The 24,373-nt window shown below is 46.7% G+C and overlaps 1 protein-coding gene across 2 annotated transcripts in view; it reads left to right on the top strand.

Moving 5' to 3' along the window:
* Window positions 1-24,373, top strand: part of LOC105677048 (uncharacterized) — a 278,448-nt gene that overhangs the window by 110,333 nt on the left and 143,742 nt on the right. The window contains exon 1 of one of the 2 annotated variants that reach the window (XM_067357540.1): window positions 494-744. The exons of the other annotated variant lie outside the window; for it this stretch is intronic. The gene's annotated coding sequence lies outside the window, so the exon portion shown is untranslated. Of the gene's footprint in view, window positions 1-493; window positions 745-24,373 lie in introns of those variants that run through there. 2 annotated transcript variants of the gene reach the window in all.

Raw genomic sequence — 24,373 nt, 5'->3', positions numbered from 1 at the left:
TGATTTTTTTAATACTGCTGCAATATATATATATACGTATTCTATAAATATTATTAAAAGATATATTCCAGCATACAGTAACACGAATATATTATTAAATTTTATATTCGATGACAATAATTTGCTCGTAATATACTCGCAATATTAAACGATAGAAATTTGGTCCGGAAATGGAAAGAAGTGATCAGTTATGTGCGCCAAGTACGCGAGCTGCGGAAGCTTTAAGCTCGCGCACGAGGTCAGAAATCCGAAAGGCACGTCCCGCGGAACCGCGGAAGCGTGGAGCCGGTGAACGTACTTGAAATCATACGGTGGATCGTCCGAATCGCAGGGCCCCGTACCTTCCTCCTTCTGTATCCCTTTCCCCACCCTTTCACCAGTTCGCCACCTCCACCATCATCGGCTTCTTGCCTTTCCTCTCCCCCTACTCCGGGGGCGTCCCGTCGCACTAATAATTCGTGAGTACGTTGCGGTGATGTTGAGCATTCCACCTGCCAACAGCAACCGGGCACATCCCCCCACCTGGTGGTACCGGCAGGAAAAGTGGCCGCACGCCTTGCAATCCCAGCATTTCTGTGTTGGTTGTGGCCGTGAACGGGGCTCAAGTCCAAGGACACGCGGGAGCGAGAGAGAGCGCCTCTGCGAGTGCCCAGAAGAGACTTCCCTGCGTGCGAGGGATCCGCCACGTCTTGCCGCAGATTTACCCTGGTTTCCATCGGCGCGAGCCAACCGTAATCGTTCCAGGTACGTGATCCAACGAAAAGACGTCCACGGCTGCCGGGCGCTGTTCGCGTCGGGCCGCCTCCGAGGTGCGGCGGGATGATAAACAGTGTATCGAATGGCTCGTATATCAGTGAAATCGCAAAGTTCCACCGCACGCCGCTCTACACGACGGGCGGGTCTCGGAGATCGACGAGATTCCGCCGGACGGTGATTTCGATCATCCTTCCTGTCGTCCCGGAAAGGGTTATGGAGTAGACGTCGCCGAGATATCCGTTCGGTAGAGGATGCTGTCGCGCGGACCACGGCACCCGTAGCGCGAATAAAAACCAGCGTCGATCTATCTTGCGCGTCATCTCCACCGCGTGCAATCGGATCGGAATTTTCGCCGGATAGTGAAGTTCTCCCATGGTCGCCGTTAAAGATCCTCCCTCTGTCGTGGTGCGACCGCAAAGCGCGCCGCAATGGTCCCGCAAATTCGGAAACGGGAACGATCAGATTGTCGATTGGGATAAAAGAGGGAAAAAAAATACAAAATAGCATCCCCTTGTCGAGGGGGAGACGCGCGCGCGCGTCTCTTTTTCCAATTAAACGCAAAACTCTGCTCGTTCCCGGGCCGTGCGCGCCGATCGGGTTCGAGTTTTTTCCATTTCGCTCGCGTTTTCACGTCTCGCCGGGTGCCGGACGACGTGTGTGCCCGAATCCACTGACGATGCGCTGTATTCCCGATGAAATCGATAAAGTTCTATCCGCGGCGGCAGTTATAGCCGCGTGTAACCTACGTACGGTGAATCGCGGAAAAACAATTTTCCGTCTCGGCGGTTTCGCGCACTCGAGAGAAATTCCGATTCTCGATGGCGATCTGGAATAATTGATTGGTTCCTCAAATCAACGCGCGTGCGAATGTCGTTGCATAATCGCGCACGGGTCGCGCAGTTATCAATCGCATCATAAGGATTGTTATGAGGACGTCCTGCAATTTTCTTGGCTTCATGCTGCGATGCTGCGAGAGAACGAAGCGAAATTACGTTTGAAAGACCTTTTCCATATTTTCGTGTCATGGCAGTCAGAATATATGTATTTTTTTTTTTGCAAAGTTAATTTCCGACGTAATTGAGTCAAAGATTGTTTTGGGAAAAAAAGTGAAAAAATGTTTGCAACGTCTCATCATTTGCTTCGTCCTTTTGCGGTGTGAAAAATGTTGATAGTGCCGGTTGAATTGCGCGTGATGTGTGTAACGATAGAAATATCAAATTTATATATATCGCAGCGTCTTCATCTCGGGTAAAATTCTACGCGAGTAGAAACGGTATTGCATAAAGAAGTTAACGGTTTTCACTGGTAGCGTAATCTTGCCTGCCCCGATAGAAGCTTCGATCCGCACTTAATGAGGGTTCGTATATAATAGGACGATCTCTCGAATCAGCAGCTTGTATGTGATAAGCACATCTACGATCGTGCGCGCTATCGAACGCACGCTTGATTAAGGACCGAGCGGAATCCCCCCGCCGGCAACTTTTTATCGCGGCTTCTCGGAAACAGAATAGAAAGGTGCGTGATTACGCGCAGTGTGCTATTGCCTTGTCGATATATCGCAATATTTTCCTCTTATGGCGCGATTTATTTTATTATCGGAAACGCCTATGGGTGTACATACCGTTCGCTGTGAAAACACACTCAAGTTTCATCGCAACAGTGCTATATCGATAAAATACCGCGAATTCGGAATGTGCGGATACAAAATTGTTACATGGTGCAAAAAGTGAACTAAGGATCGGACGATAAAAAATTGATACCGTGTGAAAAACGATTTCGTATATGTTGACGCGAATATCGTTCAATATTGTTTCTCATACATCAGAGCCTGACTGTTTCTATAGTGTGCTGGTTCGCCTGTACAAATTCTGACAAATCGCTTTTTATCTTACAAGTCTCGACAAGAAAGTGTGTGCTCTCCTTTCTCTGTGTTTCCAACGAATAACAGACGCTTATCTCTCTTTGACGATTAATCTCTATATAAAGTGAGAAATTCCTATTACACGATGTCGAGTTTCCGTCTGATTTACCAGCAAAAATATCAAATTAAAATCAGATTGAAATTAAAATGTGCAGCGATTAGCAAATCCGAAGTTATAAAAACGGCACATGTCTCGCGCGTGACGCAACGAGACCGTTAATATAATTCCATAATCTTTACATCAAACAAGGAAGTTGCGTTACAATGTATAATGTAATTCCCATGTTTAGGCGATCGGGAAGCACAAAGGCGAGAGAGTATTTCGTTAGACGTGTATCGCGTTGGTGCGTATTCGGAAAACGCCGAATTGGCAGCTGACGTTAACGTACGAGCTCCTTGATTAGACTTCGGAGCTTAATTCCGATGTTTATGGCCTCAGATATTGACCGAGACTGCGTAATTGACGAAGTATACGACCATAATTTAAGAGTTTCGCCGAGCGGTCCGTTATTCGTCGCGCCGTTTCGGAGCAATGTTTCGCGTTGGGGAAACGCTCTATACCGGGTGCACTGGTATTCAATTCTTACTTGCACCCAGGCATTCGCGGGAAAATCGGTTCCTGTAATTACCTTAATGAATGGCAACAAAGGCAGGAGAGTCTTGTACCAAGCGATATTATGTTCTGCGCGGTGTTCTCCTCCGCGCGATTCCCTCTCCCTCTTCATCCCACCATTCGTTCTCCTCCATCCCCCCTCTCTCTCTCTCTCTCTCTCTCTCTCTTTCTCTCTCTTGCTGTCTGCCTCCCTCCGTTCTATCTCAAGACCTCTAGGCACTGAGACCGTTTCCTTCGCCATTACATTGTGGCGAACTGTTCGACTAACTTTGAAATAATTAGTCCGGATAATGAAGTTCGGCTGCACAATGGCCTTAGCAGCGAAGGGTAATGAGATTCGCCCTACCCGCGTACTGACGTTTCGGTGTGATATTGATTACTTAAAACGCTCCAATGATCTTACCAAGACCTTACAGGATAAGTGAGAGAATCGGATTCCGATGAACCGTTGTTGAATCGGAACGACTCGGCGTCATTGATGTGCGCGGCGTCAGAAAACGGGACTGCTTTCAATGTGTCACGGCGAATAACGTAAAGCGCGTTACACTTGTCTTCATCGATATTAATTTATTTGTATGATCATAACAAACCATCGTATAGATACGTGCAGATGTAATTATCATTACGATTGATTGCAAACCAGATATTTTTCGTCAACAAAATGTTTTTCATATACAAAATGTTGCGGATTATTATATTTTTCGTAAGAAATATTACGACTATCGTAAAATATATGCGATAATATATACGATAAATAAAGTTTTCACAGTAGCGCGTATAACGTGAATGATACATGAATTTTTCATTGACGTGTGATTTTTCGTAACAGCTGATGCAACAATACAGAGTTTAAAGACCCAAGGTAAACGCAACGACCTTGACCGCGGAGAAAAATCGCGGCGCACTTGAACTAATACCTCTGCTCCAATTCCGTAGCCAATCGAGCATGGATAGGAAGTCAATCTCGATGAATACTTTCAGCGAATCTTAGTTTACCTTTTCTCATGCCAGGCGGTACAAAGTTATCGATACGGTACATCGTATCGCATAGAAGTTCCCCGCAATGCTTAATAGTCCGTGTAAGCTGCATAAACAATTTTCCGTCAATCTTGTTTCTTTGGGCGGCCCCGATCGCCGGCACGCGGTAGGACACGCACGAATTTTCTCACCCGTGACCGGAATGATAAATCATTCCGCCGCGAATACCGGGCACACGTTCCGGTTTTGACGTTAATCGAAGGTCGATGAAATATTAACGAGTGGATAATTTCGACGCGACATCCGCCGCGACAGCGCGCCATCGATAAGCCCGGCGTCACGGGAGAGAATATTAACGCGCGGCGCGTAACAAGCCGCTGCCGAGTGCCGCTAATGACACACTACTTTCCTCCGCCCGAATCGTATGGTACGCACGGGAGAAAGGATGAGGCGTATCGATCTCATGCGCGCATGATCTTGTCCTTGGCCGGATGCAAACTCGACGCAGCTGGGAGACGGGCTGAGCCGCGCGTTCAGGTCTTGTAGCATTATTGAAAATCATATAAAAGGAGTAATGACCGGCTATTCCCGGTGTATCGTCCTCGCATAACGGACTATCCAAAGTATATGTCTTGCGGGGATGACACGAACGCGATTAATGAACGCTAAACGCATCTCCGGCTGCGCACGCCTATTTGTGGAAGCTCATCTTAACGAGCGTCAAGCTCAAACGACAACTTTTCACATGGGCTCACCGCGTGTATCAATAAATCCGTCAAAGAGCGCGCATCAATTCCTTATATCCGTCAGATATCTATCAGCGTAAGATTGACTGCGTACTTCCGGGACTGGAGATAGCGGATAATCAATGAACTTTTGCCGCAATCGGGATAGTAATGAGTTTTCGTAAACGAGTGACAGCGGATGGCAGTAGAAGTTACCCGAGAAAACGAGCCAGTGCCAGTGAACGAGATTCCCCATTTGCTTACTTGTGAATAATTAAAGTAGTTTCAAAAGACAAAGCGGGGTTCTTATGCATAACTCAAACAACGTTTTTGCCATCTCTTTTCTATCTCTTAGGGAGGAAAAACTCGCGGGTCTAATTAAGAACAGTCATTTCTTTTTTTTTTTTTTTTTTCTTTTCTATTTCACTTAACGCTCAATTTTTAACGCTGCCGGTAAGATCTTCGCGGATGGGAAATTAACGTGTCAATTAGGACCTGTATGATATATGCTTGTCAACTCGACTACTGCGGCTTCGACTCTCTGTCACTGAACTGAGGGGATACTAAATTATTGCGTTATGCGTCATCAGCGATACATTATCAACGCGATGGTGACTGTTGCGCGTACACGGCGTCGTGTCGCAATCTACTAATTGATTGGATGGCATTCACTCTGGGTATTTGTAAAAAAATAGTTTCGTCGACGTTGCGATCGACTTTGTTGACTTATTAACATTATTTTTTTCGCTATTAGAGCTGTGTACAAATTAAAAATTTTTTTTGCACAACCGTTTTTCTTCAATTTAATCTTTAAATTTAGTCTTGCGATATATTTCGGAAAATAATTTTTCTCTTGTTGAAAACTCATTTAAATATATTTTTCAATTACGTAACATTTAAAGGGTTCGGATAAACATTTTATAAGTATGGCCGTACTCTCTTTCTCTCTCTCTCTCTCTCTCTCTCTCTCTTTCTCTCTTTCTCTCTGTATCCAACTCAAGCATGTACTTTTGCTTCTCCCTGATTATCTGGCATCAATCTGAAATTATAAAGCATGCTCGACATTTCAACAGCACACGCGATCGGGAAAGAGCTTAACGCACGAGAGCGAGTTTTTATTTTTATAACTTTCTCGATATATCGCGGCGGCCGCAAATTTACACACAAAGGGAACACACCTGCGTTCACCAGAACAGGCTGGCTTTAAAAGTCGCATGATCAAGCGTTCGGGAACTTTGACCGCTGGCATTTGAGAATTACAAATTGTTAGATAACTTTTGAAAACCAAATTACGGACTCGAAAATTCAATTTCCTGTTCTCGATTACGGCGCACGAATCAAGACTGTACTCTTCTTTTTTCCCTAATATCAATTTTATTGCCGTGTAATAGAGTAAATAATAAAAAAGAAAAAAGGAATGTCTTAATAAATATTTAGCCGATCGAAGCGCTATTTAGAAACAAGATTTCTTACGAATGCGAAACACGGGTGCATCGCGAGATAGCACGCGAGTTTTTTGCGCCGCGAGTATCTTATAACACGAGTAGCCACTGCGGATAAATAATGACAAAAACTTGCCGCGAATGCATTCCTCGATAGCGCAAATACGTTCCTCGTGTAATGCCTTGACCGAGTCCTGCAGAAGGGGGACTTAACGAGCGCTCGCGTGTTTAGCCTCCCTCGAGGGGGGAAACGGTGAAAAACCGCGATGGCGCATAACTCGTTCTCTAAACGCAATCTCCCGGAAATACAATTTCCCTGAAAAGATGATCGATGAAATGTGACGATGGTCTACCTTCTCCCCCCCACGAACCGCGGGCGCTCGCAGCCAGCTGTGAGGATTACAAGCGCCTCGCTGTTATAACGGTACACACCCGCACGCGCATGTATGTACTTACAAGGCAACTGCTATGCGGAGCAAAATCAGAATGCTATATATTCCGCGCGTCGCCCCGCGTCTAGGAATTGTCCGTCCTGGAGGAAGCTGCCGGTGTTCATTCAACTGTGCGTTTCCGAGAACTCGTAAAACTCTGAAGCACACAGTCCGATCGTTACCGAGGGAGAGACTCTCCATTATCCGCGTGAGAAAGTAAGAGACCGACGATTGCGTCCAGCACGATCGTCCTTAAAATTTCCCTCCAAATAACGCACGAGAGCCGGTATCGCGCTCTGCACACGCATACGTAAGTATCGCGGCTCATGCGGATTTCTAACGCGCGTCCTTCATGTTGATAACTATCTACGTCCGGTCACGTACGGTTTTTTGGTAACGGCTCATAATTCGTACATTATATACACGCACGATCAGCTTGAGGCGGATTTCGGGATTCGACCGCGTTCGCAATGGAATGCTTCCATTTCCCGTTAGCGTGAGACGCCGGTCACGAAAGGATATCGCAATGTATAACAGTTCCATATATTTCACTGCTCGAGGAATTTCAATATTGCGTACCATTTGATCAAACCGGAGATTGATTCTCAGATACTTAAATAAGGACAATTTTTTTTAACATATTAATTCAACATATATATTAAAAAAAGTTAACAAAACCCTTTACTTTTTACGTTTTTCATTATTAAAATGAAACAAATTTATGTTCACTCTTTAAGGAGAAAGATGAAAGCAAAAATGTGTGTGAGAAATTAAAAAAATAGAATTAATAAAGATTTTCGAGTATTAAAATAATTATTTGAAAAAAATGTTTATTTATAATCAGTCTTTAGATAGGAAAATCGTACAAATTAAAAAATATGCTTTGTAAAAATTCGGTAATTTAATCAGAAAAAATATTTTACGATTTATACGTCTGGCAGTGTGGAAGATACTGTGGAAGGAATACGGAAAACGTACGTAACAAGCAGGATGTTTCAAAGAGTAGCGTGATAATATCCCCTTTGTTCTTGCGTCAAGGATAATGCCCGCATTTCTCTTTTGCGAATACCCGCGGCTTATGTCGGTATTGAAAAATATATCATACGTAAAAGTAACATGAGACATAAATATGTTTAGGGGAAAAAATCGTGCCAAATGTAATACTATACACGTGTACACTAAACATTAGAGAAATTGGAAGAAACTAATGTTACTAAAATGTTTCGTTAAATCATTAATTCGCAATCCAATGCGCAATTACGAGATAACGAGCAGATCAGCGTGTGCAGTGACTATTGAGGGATTACTAACATTGTCGCGAGTCTTAATTCACGTCTTTAAACGACTAATTAGCCGCCGCTGACGATGTTTCTGTTAGTATTACATGATAAGCGTAGCAACTGTGCCATCTACGTCAGAATTATCCTAATAGTAAACCGCAGATACGGCATCTCGTTGCGCAAGTCGCTCAATTAGGATTCTCAAAAGAGAACAAGTTCCCCCCTTCCTCTCCCTTTCTATCCCTTGTCGCCGGATGTAGCTCTTTCTCTCCCCCCACCTACGTGTTTGCGCCCTTCTCGCTTCGTGTCTCCGTCTTCGTCTCCGGCCTAGACTGGAATTCTGATAAGACGATGCGGCGGGGAGAGCGCAGCCACTTCCGCTTCTAGATCATTGTTTGCGAACGGTTAATAGCCCCCTGGGTACACCTACCCGGCCGTCTGAAGTCTGATCGCTCTCATGGAAGCACAAACCATCTTCCATCCCCCCTCTCTCTCTCTCTCTCTCTCCTTCTCTACTCCTTCTGCTCCCCCTCCTCTCTCGGTTTTGGTCTCTATTTGCCAGGGCGCACGTGCTCCTTCTCTCTCGTTTCTTCCCTCTTCCTCGCGCGTTTCCTTCTCTCTACCTCCTCGTCTCTTCCGTATCCTCCGTCGCTGTTTCTTTCTGGCTGACTTCCTTTCTCGCTTCCTTCTTACCGTTCTCCGTCGGTTCCCTCGAAAAATTATGCACTCCTAGAGGTGAATATCCGTTTTATACGAGAACAGAGCGTGTGCGCGCGCGCGTATGAGCGCGGGGCTCCTTTTTTTCTTCTTCGGTGTTGTTTCGCGTTTGTACGCTCGCTCGTGCATGTGCGTTTACGTGTGAGCGCGCCTGCTCACCACGTTGAGCGATAATTGAAGACTTCGGGCGTGAATGGGAGTGCCACGTGGACGAGCGAAATTAATTGCTGCCGGCACCGTTAGCCTCATAGATCGTAGGTGGCTCGCGGAGGTATACGTATACGGTCGTCTTACACGAGACCCGCGTCCGCGACGGCGACCCGTCCGAAAAAGTCGTACATGCCGCTAAGTAACGCGCAGAAACAACATTCGTGACCCCGAACGCGAGGAGGGTATTTCTGTGTAATCGGTCATTGACTATCTGCGCAAGGTCAGAAGGCCCCGTACGTTTAAACCCGGAAAACAGAGCTGCGCTTGCCGTTTAGAATAAGTCTGTAAATTGGAGAGAGAGAGAAAGCAGCAAAAAAGATATATATATATGTACGCAAAATTAAATGTGCAATCACTTGCCGATATTCACACGGTGTTATCTTTCAAACTCTTTAGTTAAATAATTCTCACAATTTCTCTTTGCAAGGCCCTTTTTAACAAAATCCTTGGATCTCTGATGCAAATTCTCCGCATTACGATCCGACACGTCACTTAATCATTATTAATTAAATTAAATTTATCTTGATACTGGCTGTTATTCGTTCCCTGCGGGAACGTCAGACGCGATTTCGAAGCAAATAATGCCGATTTTACGCCATGCCCTTATATAAGACACGCGTGATTCATTCATGATGTATACAGCCGCACGAGCTTGCGCGATTTTTAAGTGGAGGGAAAGACGTTAATAGCCCGGGGGGAGGAGGGCAGGCCAGCGTTCATCACCTCGGTCGAGAAAAAGATAACACACATCTATACAGCCATACCGACCGACCGTGAGCCATCCTCGTGAGGTTAACGGTGCAAGGCAAGATGGTCCGCGCGCACAGCGTCGGATCGCTCAATTCCCTCCAACATATGCGTGGGACTCGAGGCTCGAGTGCCCTCGGAAGAATTAACAGTTACCTCGGCGGCGATGCGCGGCGACGAGGAAGAGGGATGATGACTCTCGTGCGCGGCGGGCGGGATGGAGGTGCGCTAGAGAATTACGCTCACGATGAAGGAGAGCGCGCGTTGGGGCCCCGCTTGGACACGGCGAAACACTAAACACACGTTGGGCTTAAAAATAATTGGCCGCCCGAGGCCCTTCCGGAGATGCCAGATGTATCGCGGAGAGGAAGACCCGGTGGGCCGCCGCCTCCCCGTCGCGAAGCGGTACTCACAAGCGGGTTGACCGGTGTATTCGGCCAAATCGACGATCGAGAAACGAGAGACGAGGAGGGACCACCGGCGGACGCTAGTTATGACGCGGGGCAGAAAGTCCATTATTATGGGCACGAAAGCGTTTTAGTAGAGACGGATGGCTCCGGGGAAAAGTGACCGGAGCTAATTTGGCTGACTTAACAGAGGCACGGAGTAATATGCGATAGGACGGGAGGATCCCGTTTCTCCTCCAAAAAACATTTTGCTAAATTTCGCATCACCGTGGGTGGTTCTTATTTAATACGGCAATTAATCGGGCATCTTATCTGGCTTCCTGAATTGATTAGCGTTCCGCGACTCCACCGAAATCGTGTTTCCACGTGGGTCTTGCGCAGCGGTGGGCGCCATGATCGCGATAACGCCGTTGAACAATGTCCGGAAGTTTTGCGCGATAAGAATCCGGAATGCGAGATATTGCGGGAAAATTATAGCTAATTTGGAGGCATACCGTTCTCTTTAAGCTGTTCTCTTATATATATTAATAAATTCGCACTACAAGTGGCTGCGAAAGCAAAAAGTCTACGATCAAATTAAGAATCGGACGGAGTGGATAAATTAAGAACATCAATGCTGTATAAATGTAGATATATGCTAATAATACAGCGGGAATTTATTAATGAAGTATAATGATGATGACGGTAATCGTTATTACCGTCAGTTTGCATAGAAGACAATAGCATAAAAAATGAATGGTACGTTTCGCTTTCTGTCGCAATCTGTTATAGCATCTAGCAACAAAATTAATTGCTCCACACTCTGCAGAATGATTTTCTCAGAGAAAGAAGAAGTTGAACTGAAACTGAAATAATCGGCAGCAGGGGGCGGCGTGATTACGCGATAATAACGGAGATTTCGTACGAACGCAAAGTACCGTGGTAATGAATCTCTTAAATCTAACTTTTTATAGATCCCATTATGGGACTAATTGCACAAAAAAAAAAGGATCTAACGTAGCATGCGTTCTCGGAGCATTCCGGAGGATCTACGGACGAATGATCGAGGCAAGAAAAGACGATAATCGACGTGAGAAGGGTCGTTAAATTCAGTTATAATTTGTCGCACAAATACGCGTGACAAAAAGGCGAAGGAAAGCGGCAGGAAGAAAGGGAGGAAGAAGCGATCCCCCCCCCCTCCCCTCTCTCTTTCTCTCAGGCAGGAAGGAGACAAGGCGAGAGGAAGAAAGGGGAGACTCATCGGTGAGGCAGCCGTTTCCGTTGCCCGGAGGTTTAACCAAAGTCCGGCGCGCTCGTTACGGGACTCCCGCCTCTCGATTACACGTCCGACGCAGTGAGGATGTGAACAACCTTCGTGTATTGGAGATGACGTAAATATTACAGGCTCGTTAGCGGGAGAGCACGTACGCGCAGGTGCACGACGCGTCGTATTGCTGCGTATGGATCGGCCCGAGACCCCCGTAATGGAGGCAGATGCCTCACTTTGGACTTACTGATGCAACACGCCTACTATCCGCTGCACCGGCGCTAAGCACCGGGCGCAATGATGCCGAATTAGCAAATCTCTCCGACGACGATTCGTTACGTAGTCCATCAACACGGGCGAGAGCGTGCTAACGTCATCGCATATCGCATTTGCATACGTGATTCCTTTTTGCGAAATGGAAGAAGTTAAACCGATCGATAATAACGAGCTGTTCAATAGCAATTTATCGGCGATACAATATTGCGATATCGATCGTTTTAATGTTCATTGAAATTATAAGTAATGTAGTTATAGTTTTGAGAACAAAGGTTTGTTTTATATATGAAAGTTCATATGTCGATCGAATTTCTGGAATGCTTCTCTTTCAAGAAGTATCAATTTACAAATTTGCGATCATTATACGAAATATTGTCCTCGAAGTTGCGGTCGGAGTTTGCGCGAAAGTTTTCGCGGTGTCAGTTTCCGCGGAGCGTATCATCGAATATGCGAATATCCGGTGAGGCGCAAACGCCGAAGTTGTCCACGGACTTTTTACAGTAAGTAGGAGATTTAATGTGACGTTACGGCGCGTGACGCGACTTCGAAACTAAGTTCCTGGCCGGTGTCGTAAACGTCAGAAAACATCCTTCCGCGAGCCGGCTTGCAAGAAACGTAATTCGAACGTTTAGCAGGTCAAAGTTGTGTGATGAAGTTTCTCCTTGAAACAAAGAGCCATATTGTGAAATTTAGAACAACTAATGCGCTGTTTTTTCACGCCTCTCTTAATCATTACGTCAATAAACCCGGCGTCGAGCCGGGTCATATCCGTTGCGTTGTTTGTTCGAAATAAACACCTCTTCAGCACGGCGATGTCGGCGCGCTTGAAGACTTTCCGAAGCGCGCCCGATAACACCGATTCGCTCGTCGGACCTCTTTCTGTAGCAACAGCTGCCTCGCTAAACCATCGCCAGTGTCGCGAATTGCAAATCACTGCCGAGGAAGGCCGAACAAGATCCAAATGCCTCCAGGTACAATGCGCCACTTCCGGGAGACACGAGCTGGTCGTGGAGGATTACAAGCAAAGCTAGAGTTCGGTAGCGGACTGTATCTTGGGTAATCCGGGAAGGTAACCGTGTGCCCGAGACGCGATAGTCTCGGAATATCGAATTAAACGTCGGGTTTAATGTACGGCATCGCTCTGTAGAACGGCGGCGTCCACTCAGCGCGGCGTAATTGAAGGCGGTGCGCTACAGTTACTCGACATTTTTATAAATCGGGACGAGAGCAGTCGTTTTCCTCCCCGGCAGCCTGTCGCCGGGCAAAAAATTTTGTCCCAATCAAGCCGGTCGCACGGCTTCCGGTATGTAATTAAAGACATTCGGATTACCGGTCGACGAGCTATAACAAGGTGGAAAACTGGTAGCCCCTCCGACTCAACGAGGCGAACGAATCCGAGAAGCGTGACCAACAACTTCATAGATTCGCCGACCTTCGCTTTCAGACGGCCACCGCCTCTCGTATGCATACGCGATAGCGTGCGGCGCGCAACGCTCCCTGCATTTCGGATTACTCTCTTTATGTCATATCCACTCTGCGCGGCCTCGTTACGTTAAATATACGGTTATGAGATTGTCGTGTTACGTGGGATGCGGAAAAAGCGTCGGGTGGGTGGAGCGCACGCTACGTATCATCGGACGAAACTCGCGCGGCGGCAATTACTTGCCAACCGCGCGCGCGCGCGCGCGCGCGCACACGCGATTGTCTACCGCGGTTAAACCGCGCGGCATGTAAGTCTGCGACTTAATTGCGAACTCGGTGTAATGCGAAAACGCCTTTCTCGCCCGTTGCCGTTGCCACGTAAATTACCACGCGGCAGTATCGCGTATCGCTGCAATGCGCGCGGGGATGTAATTGTTTTTTTTTTTTTTTTCTTTTTTTCGGCTTTTGCGAATTTGCTACCTCACGGTGGCACCCCGGGGCGATATTACGTAATGGGTTATTTCCACGCCTCGTCCCGATGCCTCGTCCCGTTGCCTCGTCAAGTAGTAGGCGTGTCGTTATTAAAAATGAATAAGGCGGCGGTGAAGCGCTGCCTCCCGAATTATCGTGCGTGGCGCACAACAAATTCCGCGAGCCGCTCAAAGGGAGGAGAGACGAAGTTTTAACCGGCACTCTCGCCCGGGTAGTCCCGTTACTCCCACGTAGCGGCACCGACCTCGCCGAGTCGCGACAATTTCAGAGGCAGAGTGGAAGTGACGCCAGCCAGTATATTACAGATCTTTTTAACCTCCCAGGCCCGCCTTGCGCGCTTTGCAAATATTCAAATGGCTCCGCTAATGGACCCCCTCCTTCCGCCGCCGCGCACCTCGACCGGTCTTGCATCAAAGTGGTACAACGGGAGTGAGCGTAGCAAAAGGGACATCCATCTTCCCGTGACCCACTCGATGTAACGGTGGGACCCGAAAATTACGGACTAACCGAAAATCACACTTCTCCCTTCCTCTCTCTCGCTCTCTCTCCTTCGGTCTCTCGGTCTTTCGCTCGGTATCCCTGTTCTTCTCACTCTTCCGTTCTGGTCGTTGACTTCTCCACAGCGCCGAGCATATCTCGCATCTCGCGTCAGCCTTTGTATTCGCGAGTGAAATCATTAAGTTACATTATTCATAATGCATTTTCGAATTGGACTTACATAAATTACGCAATTACATGTATTTTGCTGTATATTTATGCAAAACAAAATCGCTTATGTAAGAATCTCTGTAAGAATCGTAAAAACAGATATTAGGTGTGATAATATTACACGCTACAAATTAGAGTACCTGATTTTTGTCTGAAATTAACAGCACGTGTAGCGTTTCTAGCATAGCGAAGTATCTCTGCAGCATTTGGTATCTTTGTCTTCGAGAAATCTCTTAAAAATAGCAATAGCAGTTGAAGTTGGGAGGCAACAAAGTGCTAAGAACTAATTAATACGTTGGCCAACTTCTGTCCGGCACTCGCGTGGGACAGCTCGAGTTTTTGTTTCATCGCAAACTTTTAACACATATATTGTGCCAGCCATCGGCACCAAGAAAGCGAAATTTTGCGAAAGTGCACGCGGATCCACAGCTGTTGGGTAACAGTCAAACTTGCCCTAGGGCATTTAACGAAGTCGTCGAACTCTCCGTAGGAGTTTCATCGCCACTAGCGTCAAACACGCACACCAGCTTGCGCCCCGGCCTTTCCACGCGATAAGAATAACATTCGAAGCGTGTTGAACTAATGTAAAACGGGATATCGCCCACGGAAATGCAGCGAGTGACTTGCAAATCTAGGTAGGAAACTGCAGGATCTTCTCCGCGCGAGACACATAATTCTCGTCACTTTGCTGCTGTATTATTTTACAGTAAAGATGACACAATAATAATTTCGCCGACATTAATTGCGAGCAACTTTTCCAGCGCAGTCATCGTTACGCACACATCGCAGGAATTGTATATAATTTTACATGTGACTGCTGTTTTGATCTCGTTGAACAATTACAACATTTAATTATGTCATTTTCAGAAGGGAGGTTAGCAATTTCGCATTACAAAGATATTCTCAGAGGAAATTCGTTCCATCTTTCACTCTGTTACATCTTATTGCAATCCTTAATAAAATTTTTCACGTAAATTTGAAAGATATTGAAATTTGTTATAATAAACAAGATATTAAATTACGTTTAGACTGATGTGCAATTTTTCGCGATGAATTATCGCGTTATCGTTCACGTGTTACAATGCCGTGGCGCTTGTCAACGATACGATCGTGTCGGATGCCGCGTGTCGCTCTGCTCTCGCGCGAAATTATGGGCAAAGATGAGTCGGCCGCGACGATGCGCTTCGTTCCGATACCGTTAGCCATTGCTCGCGCGGGTGCATACCGAAAATGGTTCCGCCTCAGTTACCACTAAAACTATGGGAAATTTTGCGTTATGCGCGCGTCTAAAAGATGAGGCGCGGTAGAAGAGAAGCGGAAAGAAGGAGGAAGAGGGAACCGCTGTTGCTTCTGCGGTAACAGCAGTTACAGCGGTAATTTTACTTTACACCGGCAATAAATGCGTTCCGCTCACGCACGCTTCCGCGATAGCGCTCACTATCCGACTGTCCCTCTCCTATTTGCGTCTCTCTCTCTTGCTCTTGTCTTGTCTGTCTTATGCCATCACATGCGTGAGTCTCACGCGGAGAGGAAAAAAAAATCGAGATTGCATGCCATTGCCTGACATGTATTACTCACGCGACGAGTATATTGAAAACGGGGTGGTCCTATCGTCTCAAATCAAATATTAATTTTCCCATCACGGTAAGTGCTTCTTTGTAGTCATCTATGATGAGTGGAAGGAAGACCAATATCAGCCGTCACACGTCAGGGTGTTGCAATGTCTAATTTAACGAAGCCCTAAAAATACCATTATCTATTCAATCTATGAGAAATCTATAGGAAATCTCTGAAGGATTGTGCGATGTTGGTTGTCAGAATGCATAAGCCAAATAACTTATCGCCACGCGAAATTCCGCATTAACAACTTTGCTGATTTGGCGCGCGCAAAATTGATTCCGGCTTTTTACATCGCTCGTGACATTTCAATAAGCCAAGTTGCGCGAAATTTTGAGCACGGCACTCCTCCAACGTCGTTCGCGCAACGTAAATGATGGCGGGAAAAATTGCCCTCGCGCCTGCCGTCGCAAACACACGGCAGCGACTCGTAAACGAGGCACTGATAACAAAATAGCGCTTACGGCCGATCACGAGTTCACGATTCGTTACCTGCAAATTGGTTTGTATTTACGATGGTCGTTACTACCGCGGATCGCTTGTGCGACTCGAATAGTTAAATCGTGCATTTCAAACGAGCGCGAATAGATTGTACTTCAAATGCCAGGCTATGTACATAATTGATTGGCGTATGTGAACAAAGCCGGAACGTCACGAGCCAGTTTTGCAGCGCGTAGGAGGGTCCTCTTTCGTCGACCGCCGCTGGTATGTAGCCGGATGAAATCACCCGATTAACGGCTCTTTGCCTCGACTAAATTACCGCAGAATTAGGCGGACCGATTACATTGCGCGATGCACAGCTGTTATGCGTTAACCGTGCGCCCGCCCGCGTAGCCGCTTGCCAGGAATGCGTTAGCCTACATGATTTAACGTCAGGCTGTGCCGTTGGATTATGCGCGTGTTGACAAAATGACAGACAGCTAGCAGCGCAACTCGGTGTTAATTCCGGAACGGCGGAGCCTTATCAGGCCGCGCGACTACACCTCGGACTATGTGCGGAATCACCGCACGTCTCCCGCCTGTTTCCGCGTGTTTAATCGCAACGAATGGCTCCGGGCGCGCTTTCATTAAGCACACATATCTTTATTAAATACAAGCCGTATTGCGTCTTGGTTAACCGACGTCCCTCGTCAGATTAAACGCACGACGCTACAAAGAATCGAGAGTAAGAGAGAGAGAGAGAGAGAGAGAGACGGACGTTTTACTAAGCCATTAGCGGCGATGCCAGAATGGATTACGTCTGATTGCATTGCCTATGTGGATCTACCATAATAGGACCAGTTATTGACTCTGCCAGGTACGAACATCAACGCATCGGTCACCTTCGGGAGCAGCGGAATCGAATCGTATTACGCGCATGTTCGCAACGTGACAGACAAATTGCCACGCTATCGGATGTAAGGCTCGCGTACATGCACTTCCGCATCTCTGTTCTCAAGATAATGTACCCCTGTTCTCCACACGTGAACTGGTTCATATTTCATGACTCGTTCGTATTTCACGTTTCGTATGTTTGATTATCTTTCTGCCGGCCGCGAGAGGGAAGAATGAGAATAACATTCGCATCGCGGCATTGATATTGCAGGCGGTTTTTCTCATACAATCGTAATCACCACGCTAATTAGAATGATCGACTAAATTTTCTTGTCATCTTCGTACATGTAGATTGGACGATAATTGGAAAAGAAATAAGAAATTGCCAACTCAAGTTAGTTAATCAAGATCGCTGGATGCAATTGAGTCTTACGGTTAATTATCTTGATTACGGGAATTTATCACGCTAAAATCCTAGGTTGAATTACATCGACAGTCCGGATTAACTAACTGCGATAAGAAGACAGAGCGAATATATATTTTATTCGTCGCGATTAATGCTAATTGACGCCGGTGCGAGCGGCACTTGGAATTTATCCGCGTCTCTGCGCAAACTCGTGTATTAATTATGAAGTGTCGGCGTTAACGAACTCAAGAAAAAGTGGCGGGCGATAAAGCGGAGATGGAGGGTCGCGTTAAAACGAAACATCGTTGTCGCATGCCGCAGGCGGCTTGACCACGATGAAAACCGGGCGATGAGGATGCGTAATTGCTTTTCCGGATAAACAGGCCCGTGTCGCTGAAGTTCCACAACGACTCCCGGATAGTTGCACGCGCACACGATCGCGTCGCGATACGGCTCTCGCAGCGGGGAATTAGCGGAGTAAAGAGGCGGACGATTTAGGGAGCCGTGCGAGCGGCGCGCTCGTATCAAACTTTGTTTTGTCGCGGGCGTAGAAGTCGTTTACCGCGCGACGTAACTTACTGTTGTGTTTACTAAACGTAGTTACGCATCGTGCAAGCCGAGCCGCGTCGCGTCGGGCGTCGCGAGACACGTGAAGAGGCGACGCGTCGTGAAGCGCACAATCCCTTTCACCGACGTCGTCGTTGTCGTCGTCGTCGTCGTCGTCCGCACAGGAGCACTTTATCCTCGGCGCGCACGCCATTAATTCCCTCGCTTGCTGCGCCACACACACGCCCGTCTCCTCGCCGAAACGCGGCGTTTTCTAGGAGTAGTATGGGTGGAAGCAGAAATTTCAGATGTCTCTTTGTGCGCGGCGGCGGCGGCGAACACCCTCTACCCTCCATTTACTCGCTTCCATCAGTGCGAGAGCACGGCGCTTGCGGTGCCGCGACGCCGCGCCGTCGCTGACAGCGCGTAGACAAGTGTTCTTGGAAATTGCACGCGATGTGAAAAGAGAAGTTGCATAGGATTCGCGCGGATAAAGTGACGACCGCGAGAAAGGGAGAGAAGAGCGCGAGACGTGGTCAATCGCGAAACGATGGTCGCTGGCGGAAAAACATAAATATTCTGAAAATTTAAATATCCGCTCCGTGTTGTATATTATTATCGTACTGTTGTGTTTAAAAAAGATTGAAAACAATAGCGTAATACTATTCGCAATTGCAATATTGAATTACAAATGGCAGACTCTTTGCAGAGCAAAGTTAACGCGCAAACAGAATTGCAAGTACCTAGGAATTTTTTCGTATAAAGAATGCATAATATCTCGTGTCATATGTAATAGTTGTAATAAAATCAGGTAGCACGGCGGGACGAAAATATGTATTTCCCGCGTAAAAAATGCCGACAGGTAGCATGGGACATTTCATTACTTCACGCGGCAGGTATAACAGTATTTCGTAAATGATCCGAGTAGCGTGAAACGCTGCGAGATAGCTATTCCGCGCGATGGAGATTTGCGCCGGTGTAACAGGTTTAAAGTTGTCGCCATTAGCCGAAGTAGTTTGTAACATTCCCACGTTTGACCCGCGGCACACCGGCGAAACACACGCGGCGCGTATAATACAGCGGCAGTCGTCGACTTATTTCGACTCTTTCCGCGACGCGCGCGTCTCGCCGCTGACTATGTTACGAGTGACATATAAGTATGTTACCGAGCGTAGAAGAGCGCGATAAGGGAGTCTACTGAGCGCGGCTCGCGCGGTCGCACGGTTCAAGGAATAATTTATGAGCGTTGCGAAACATGCGCCAGGCTACACAATCCGTGATTGGATCACCTGTGTTATATCGTCGCGATATGCGAACAACCGGCGCGAGATATGCGCCGCGTCCGCGCGGAAAGAGTTCGCACGTCGCGTACGCGCGCGGCTACGAGCGCGGACTGTTAAGATGCAAACCAGCTGCTTATCGCGTCAGGTCGCCGCGCGACCTTCCGCAATCTCGCGACTACCATGCCGCATTCAGTCACGACAGGAAAGAGTGGAAAAGAGGAAGGAAGAGGTTAAACGAGCGCGGTGCAAAAAAAACATGTCTGCTTTATATCTGGAGTCGCCAACGCAATACGTGCCGTTGGTAAACCGGATTCGCTGGGCCACTCGTTGCCCAGGAATTACATTTTCACACAGCTATGTGCGGACGCACCTAACCGCGACGAACGCGTAAATCCGGGTCGCGTGTATTTCCCGGCGTGTCGAGTTCTGTCGGTCAAGATACGAGAATCTCGCTTGACCGTGACTGGTCGCGTAACATTCCTCCGCGCTAACTAATCGAGAGATTTATGCCTGCCGAAGGAACACAATGGAGCGGTGCAGGTCGCGCGGAGATACAGGTTTATACCGGTGTCCTATATTTACACGCGTGGCCGCGTATCCTTGGCGCCGCGCCGGAAAGACAGTTATCCTGGGCGAGGAACGAGGCGAGAAATCAATCGCGCTAACACGACGCGGGGGACGGACACGAAATTTTCCGCTACAGCGAGTGACTATGCGGCTAATACGCGCGCGCGTATCAATTTTCACGCTCTTGCGCGCTGACGTTATTACGGTGAAATCTGAAACGGTGTGACAACGTGCTGACGCGATAGCGGCGCTTCACGTTGCGGAATCCTCAACGCGCTGAATATGGATGACTATTCTCCTACTACGCGCGAGGCAGCTATTTGTGGTACATTGAGCTGTCACATGGCATGCGGAATTACAGGGGCTTCCAATGATAACCCGTTAAACGAACGTACAGACGGACGGAGCGGCTAACAGACACGCGATGATAGCTGCAGTTCATGTCCACGACATCCCGTATCTTTCATCAAAAGAGAAACGTGCATTGACGGTAAATACAGCGACGAACGTATCGGCGCTTTATGCAACAGTTTGAGCGAAAAATATTTCAATTGTTGCGTCATACGTGAAAATAGATGAAAAATAATCATCCGCTATTCAACTCTCATCCGTATTGAGATATTAAAAGTGAAAGTATATTAGAGAGACTTTTTAAAATTATTATAGACAATTTCGTCCACTTTCGTATCGCTTTGCACGCAAAAATGAAATGCACAAATACTCGACGAGTTTTGCGTTATATTATATATGCAGCGTTAGAAAATTACACTAGAAGATAATTAGAAGATAAAGATAATTATAACGTGTTGGCGTATGTGCAAAAAGTACGCGCCGAGATGCGGGATGAATCTGGAATATCTGCGAATAACCGCGATATGGGAGGGCGATCATTTGCGCGAACAGGTTAATAACCCGCAGGCGGCAGGACTTATCGGCGAAATCGTGAATCATTCGAGCAACCTGCCGGTGGCGAATAAGGCTATACGGCGCTTCGGCGTGTGTCCCGTTTTGCAGTGCCCACGCTTGAGGAATGCGTCACGCGCCTCTCTCGTCCCACATACAGAACGGTGCATATCGCTGTACCGTTGCCAGTTCGAACTTGGAATCGTCAAACAAGTGGCATATCCGAGTCGTAATAGATACGAGACGGATTAAATGATTACTTCGCTTTTCCGACACACGCGTTCCAGTTTACTTTGGCAACGGCCCGCGCGAACACCACAATGGCATGCCTTAATAAATCACAGATTTCCGAGTGACAACGACGAACAAAAAATGCTTATGCTAATAAATACAAGCAAAATCCGCACGTGAAATGATATATATGTATTTATAATATCACATATGGCAATGGAAAGTAGAACGCCTAAGTATGTTTACAGTTCATTAAATTCATAAAAGATTCGAAAGTCACAATAGATTATGTAGGATACGTTTGAATGGATGTTTTGAATACGCATATTTTCTAGTTTATTATGCGAAAAGGAAAAAAATTGCAGAAACTTGAATAACGATAGAACAGTCGAGCAATTAAGTTTCTACAGAGGGCTTTCATGCAACCGTCCGCAGCCGCTGTATCTCCTTCTGATGTTACAAAGATCATTTGTGTTTGATTTACACGGTAGATTTACACGGGAGTTAATTTACACCTACAAGAAAGCACCGGCGCACGAAGTGTATCATGTATAACAGCAAGTGTTTCGCAACTAAATTAACGGTTATAGCGTTATTGCATGCAGCAGCGCCATACACTTGAATTAAAATCTTTTATGTCAAATAAACAAATTGGTTTGCTTATTAGGATCGTGGGAATCGTGCACCTTTTTACGCAAACCTTCCTGTTGCGTTAAAGTAGGCTAATGAATAATTTAATATAAAATCCAGGCAAAAACCAACAAAAAATCTTAGCTTATACATTTATCTTCTTCATGAAATCTTATTTTCTTTCAACCCGAGCTTTTGCCATAAATTCAGAATCAATCTCTCTGTAGGAAAACTTGATAGATTTATCGATGTAAGTTTTAATATTGAATATCGTAGCAATTATAAATTATGAACTTTAGATTCCATTTTAAGTAAATTAAAACATATAAATTCGTCAATACGATCGATGTTTAACTAATTGAAGCGTCTTTCTTTATAATCCTAATTGCATTATCAGATATTCCATACAATTTTCATTAGCGAAAAATCAATTCTGATATTGTTAAAGAGCCTGAGATAGTTGAAAGTAGTTGAGTTTGACCTACAGAAGTATCTTTCGCTTGAAAGTTTCCATTCATTTTTAACGAAATGGTCTATCCTACCCGGTCAGCCGTAAAATTAGCAAGCGATCAATAAGTAATTACGTCGAAGATTGAAAGTGTATTGAGAGAAATGGGTCACAGACGCTTGAGACGTGTGGTGCTTTTCGGACGACGGGCTAGGAGACGTGTGTTCAAATGCCGTTGTCAGACAGAGTGTCTTAATTTTTAAGCATGACACGTACGACACGATGCCATTCCTAAAAAAAGGAATGGAATCGTCCTTCCCGCGCGCGCCGATCAGTTTGTATCGCGCGACGACGATCGCGGAACGGTAATAGAAACCAGACGCGAGCTTTCCGCGTGAATTTCATGCGCGTGATATTAAGGACCTTAATGGACGGCCATTAATTATCACGGTCGAGCCTTAGCTATGCCGCGAGAAACTCGCGCGCAGTCCGGTAGCTGGGCATTCGTCTTCGAGAATTCCTCTCCCACACGAGGCCCGTGGTGCCGACCGAGGGGGCGGGAAAAAGGGGGAGGGAGGTCGAAAGAGTTTATTGCACGTATCCCGGGAATATAGTATCTCGGTACCGCACGTTCGAGTTCCCGGAACAATCGCTCCTGTACCGTATCGCCAACATTCGCGGACGTGTACAATTATCCCCTCGAGCCCCGCCGGCGGTTCAATTAAGCAACACCGCCTGCAGGGATTTATTCTCTGTAACTTGGCGCGCGCTCGTGCTATCATATTTTCCCCGCGATAAGCGTCGAATCGTTTCTGTGCGATTTTCCGTGATATCGCGATCCTCCCATCGCATCATGACGCTTCCTGCACGATCCATTAATCTTAATAAGCACTTTTTCACCGCTGCAGGCATTTCTTTTCGCAAAGACACACTTCTTTACGTCGCGAATATATCTTTAGCGCTCGCGTAGTCCTTATTTCGTTTTTAATGTAACGTATAGGTATATGTGTATTTCGCGGAAAAATGTGCCCGAAGCGTCGCATTCTTTCGCGGAAAAAGCAACGAGAAGCGCGCAGAAAGCGTGCTATCGCGAAATAAAGCGCGAACTTGTCTTCTAACTTTAGTGGATTCACAGATTGTCTCGACGTTCGCCGACGGCGGAAATTCCAGTGCTCATGCCGAACGAGAAACTCGCGCAGCACCTTCCTTGGGCCGCGGGTTGCGATACACGCGCGTCAGTGTAGGAGAAAAAGGGAGAGAGAAAGAGAAAGAAAAAAGAGAGAGGTCAATGCCCCAGGAAAATCTCGCGAGTCGCAAATCCTTCCGAGCGGCCGCGGAGCGACGTCCGGCCGACGTGAAACGTCGTTAATCACGGCGGGATTCGGTATCGAGTTTCATCCCCCGTCTCGAGGCGAGTATATCTCTCGTCGAGACGAGCATACCCTACGTTCAAGATATGCACCGGCAGTGCATATCCGCACCAGAGGTCCACCTGACGATGTCGACCTCCGTGTGTGCGGAGGTACGGCCTTCGCGTATCCCGGCCTTGCCGCATCGTCGGCGAAGATTTACCCGCGTTATAATTGAAGCGATCATCGACCGTCAGTGGATTCTGCTAGGGCCGCGCGATCGAAGCGCTATCATCTTCCTGTTTCGCGCATATTGATTCCGCTCGAGTGAAACGAGATTTTTTAAAAATGCAGATTCGCAAATCCGCCGAGCGCTCACGTATCCAATTTCTTCGTGTACCCATTTTGCCGTGAAATAAGATGGATTATGTACGTTAAAATTAAGTCCCGAAATAATTTCAGTTACCGTTTTCTACGAGTAATGCGATCATAACACTTGCATTTCCACGATCGTCGTGTGTTACAGGGATTTTTTCTTATTTACAAGAGCAGAGATCACGGTTAAAAAACTAGTCAAAACGCGTAGGAAGTATTTAAATTCGCGCGACTTTTTTCAGCGGACCAAAAAACACGAATGTTTTATGCGCAGTATTGCGCGGAGCTAAACGATTAAAGTCTTGTGCTATGAACGAGAAATTAATGCTGTCG

The sequence above is a fragment of the Linepithema humile genome, chromosome 6, assembly GCF_040581485.1.
Source record: "Linepithema humile isolate Giens D197 chromosome 6, Lhum_UNIL_v1.0, whole genome shotgun sequence".
NCBI lineage: Eukaryota > Metazoa > Arthropoda > Insecta > Hymenoptera > Formicidae > Linepithema > Linepithema humile.
Note: the sequence above shows the minus strand (reverse complement) of the source record. Positions and strands in the feature narration are given on the sequence as shown.